A 4,316-nucleotide genomic window follows, 5' to 3' on the forward strand; every position below is an offset into this window, starting at 1 on the left:
GGTTTTTCATATGAACTTCTCAGAATTCTGGTGGTTTTTCATATGAACTTCTCAGAATTCTGGTGGTTTTTCATATGAACTTCTCAGAATTCTGATGGTTTTTCATATGTACTTCTCATAATTCTGGTAGTTTTCATATGAACTTCTCAGAATTCTGGTGGTTTTCATATGAACTTCTGGAATGTATATGTTTGTCATCTGTAAGAAATAACTTTTGACTGTTAGAAGTTCTTAAAGGTTACTAAGAGGCGTCATTATTTCAGTTGCGAATAAACATGAGTAGGGTAAGTTTTATTAAGTGATAATAAAGAAGCATGATTGAATTTGTTATAAATGAAAATATAATATGATAGGCTCTCTAATGCTAATTTGTTATGATTTATATAACCATGACGTCAATATGACGTCATATTTCTTCAAACAACTAAAGACTACAAGTGGTAATATTTTCTATTGAAATCTAACGTTTAGATATTGTTTTTACCATGGGTTGCTTAACAGCCAATATGTTCAAACTGTCAACTATTTGCCATTTATAGACGTTAAAATGGCGTTATGTGCTGGTAAATAGTCCTAACTTTCTACTAGTTTTCATTATCTTGTCATTATTGCTAATGTTTCCCTTGTGGGTCTGTGTTAAGTTTACGGCATTACAATGTGTGTTTTAAGTGATTTGTGAAAGTTACATATTTTTCGATAAGTTTAGTTTCAAGAATTTTTCAATGGCTTCTTTTCTAATTTCTTCGGCCGTCAAACGATCACTTTCAACGTAACGTGGAGCTGTTACATTTAATTGGTGAACAGAAAAGGGCTTCTTTGCTTTCAATATGAGTGTTATTTCTTATAGCAAAGCCACATCGGGTTATCTTCCACCGAGGGAAATCGAACCCCTGATTTTAGCGGAGATTTACTTCTGTCCAAGCGGGGGACACCTTCAAGATCGAATGAAGTTATAAAACATTCAAATGCTTACAGTAACTTTTTTATGTATGTTTCACTTTTGTCCTGTCAGACTGTCTCATATCTGTCTTAAAAGTTAGTATATTGTTACTATAACATAAACAACCAAACACACTGAATCAGGTCAACATTAAAATGTGACTCGCCGTACGAAAATGAATGATGTTTATCCCCTATCCCATTTCTTGTGTTAGTAACTGAACAGGAAATAAGGGTATAAATATTCTTAATTTTTTTCAAATAATCTAGTTTTAAGATTGCAAACCCAAAAATTTCGATTATTTATATTGAAAACTCACAAAAACACTAGTGTCCCTAACATTCCGTATGCGGAGTGAGGGTGTTACTTATTACCCCACAGACTTCTTTAATTCTAGAAATAAGTATCTCATTACGATTTAATACGGTGTTTTCTCTAATCTCTACATAGTTCAATTCTTCCAACATTTTTTTTTTTGCCTTTTAAGCGAAAAGCTATAAAGTGGGGTTTCTTTACCGTGCCCAATGAGAGTATCTAGCCAAAATTTTAGCGTTTTAAGCCTTCTAGTTTACCGCTGAGCTACAGGGGAGTTGATTGTCTACGCTTCGATTAACCTCTTCGTAGTAAATTTAGTAATACGTTACAGAAACAGAAAGTTCAAGAGGGAAGTATTTAACACAGTCTGAAGAACTTACAGTGAATGCAGCTCCACAGATTCCATTTTCCCGGTGGCTCAACAGAGAGCTTGAGGGCTTATAACAATAAAATTTGGGTTTGGGTTCCCCGCAGTGGACATAGTTCAGGTGGTCCCTTGTGTAATTTTGCGCTTAAAACTAACAAACCATAAGCCCACATGTTTTTAGCCTTCCGTATGTTTATTGCATATTTGTTTATGCTAATCATTTACGGCGTATTTGTTTACGCTAATCATTTATGGCATATTTGTTTACGCTAATCATTTATGGCATACTTGTTTATACTAATCATTTATGGCATATTTGTTTATGCTAATCATATACATCTTTGCCAAAATGTTACATTCTGATGGAAAGTGGAGATTTATGACGAAGATACAGATTGTCACGGCTGTTGCAATAATAGAAATCATTCAAATAACAGAAAAAGAAGTGGCTGCTTTACGTCGATGTGTCCACGTTCACAGAGAGAGAAGGTTGTGATCAGACATTTTAGTTTGTATATTAATCATCTTGGACTGATCGTAGAACGTCAACTATATCATTAAGTACACAATCGATTGTTAGGTTTCACTGGTGAACTCATCAGAACAGGAACTGTATGATTACTAACAGCCAAACAGTCTTACACGAATTCTATGTGTAGGGTTACAAGTCGGTAAGACCTGCTTCAGCCTGCAGTTAACTACATAAATAGTTTGTGTTTTTTACGACATCACTAAAATCAGCAGCACTGCAATTCGGCGCAGAACTTTTTACAGCAGAATCAAAGTTTTAATAACTCTTAAAAATATCCTTCAGTTTTAATAATTCTTAAAAATATTCTTCAGTTTTAATAATTCTTAAAAATATTCTTCAGTTTTAATAATTCTTAAGAATGTTCTTCAGTTTTAATAATTTTTAAAAATATTCTTCAGTTTTAATAATTCTTAAAAATGTTATTCAATTTTAATAACTCTTAAAAAATTATTCAGTTTTAATACCTCTTAAGAATAGTCGTCAGTTTTAATAACTCTTAAAAAATGGTCTTCGTGTTCTCAATAATTTAAAATACAAATGTTTCGGCAACAATGCTGTTACCGTGCAGAGGAATCAGACCGTATGGGTCATGTTGTGCTTCGAGGAAGTTGAGTTATTGCTCGTTAATATATTGACATACATTGGACTATTTTTACTGGATAGAGTCGGACTAGACCAAATTTTTTTATGCAGTGAAATGCCTGGTGGTATACTACTTAGTTTCTTTTTGTGTGTGTAATTAAGCACAAAGCTACACGATGGGCTATTTGTGCTCTGCCCACCACGGGTATCGAAACCCGGATTCTAGCGCTGTGAGTCTGCAGACATACTGCTGTGACACTAGGGGTAGTTATACTACTAGGATTGCGGTTGATTTTCTTGAACAATAAAACATAGATTGTATGGATTGACGTCCATATTTAAATCAATTTTAACATTTATGGGGGCCTCCTTAGCCGTCATTTACCTGGGCTCTATAAACCACCAAATGAAGTATTAATCTCAGATATTTCTAAAGTAATGTTTGTGCTGTTCCTATATATATATCAGAAGTGTCATCTGTGGATCTTCTTTTTATTATTACACTTTTTTACCAATTTTAACGAAAATTACACATATCTAGTTTCCATGGAAAGTGACCTAGGCAGCTGGTACTCACATCTGAGACCCTTATGTCACTGCCTAGAAATCCTTCATATTCTACATCATATATTGAAACATGGAGAATTTTTCATTTCTTCTACTTTCGTATCACACATTGGTTTCTATCTGACTAACAATATTTGAATATGTTCTATAGACGTAATATTGAGAATTACAACATCCTTCCCGTGAGATAACAGGAAATCTGTGTCAGTGGCTTTCTACTTGACGATGTATGGTTAAATAATTAGACTCAAATGTGCGACTTTTCTTGGGTACGACTGGAGTAAACTTTGTTTTACTATAGAGTAATTTTCACATTTATTTTGTTTAGATTGTGATGGACAATCTTAAACAGAAAAAATATCAGGTCAAGGATAAGCCAGAAAGAATCTCTAACTCAAGTTTCATGTTACACATCTGAGACGAAGTTTTCACTCTTTGCCAATCTCCGGCATGATAAGTTTATTATAACTTGAGATGCAGAGGTGTTGTTAGTTGGTTTTTCAGCTGTGGTTTTAAGTTACGAACCAGGAGTGCTTCCATTTTCCTTAGTGTTCGTTCATCTGTCGCTGAGTCTGTTATTTTGAAGTGTTCGATGTTAGATCTCTCGCTACAGTCTGTTATTTTGAAGTGTTCGATGTTAGATCTCTCGCTACAGTCTTTAAAGACAAAATACCTCCTTCAAATAAATCGCTGGTGGTGTATCAATACACGTGTCCATGCTGTAGGCATGGCTACATTGGATCAACGACCCAAGTCTTTACTACCAGAATTAAGGAGCATGCGCAAAACAGCCTTTCCAACAACTCTGGAATTTACAACCTTGTAACTAAAACGTTTTGGGAAATTGGACGCAAAAGAAATAACATAAAAGAAGCCCGTGGTTAGCAAAACCTCGAGGTCGAGAGAAAATAGAAGGGAACAAAACAGAAATTAGGAAATACCAAAATAGCAGTGTTCACAAAGGATACATAAGCATCTCATAGTTTAATACAGTTGCAGGTACATTAGATGTT

Source organism: Limulus polyphemus, unplaced genomic scaffold, assembly GCF_000517525.1.
Source record: "Limulus polyphemus unplaced genomic scaffold, Limulus_polyphemus-2.1.2 Scaffold499, whole genome shotgun sequence".
NCBI lineage: Eukaryota > Metazoa > Arthropoda > Merostomata > Xiphosura > Limulidae > Limulus > Limulus polyphemus.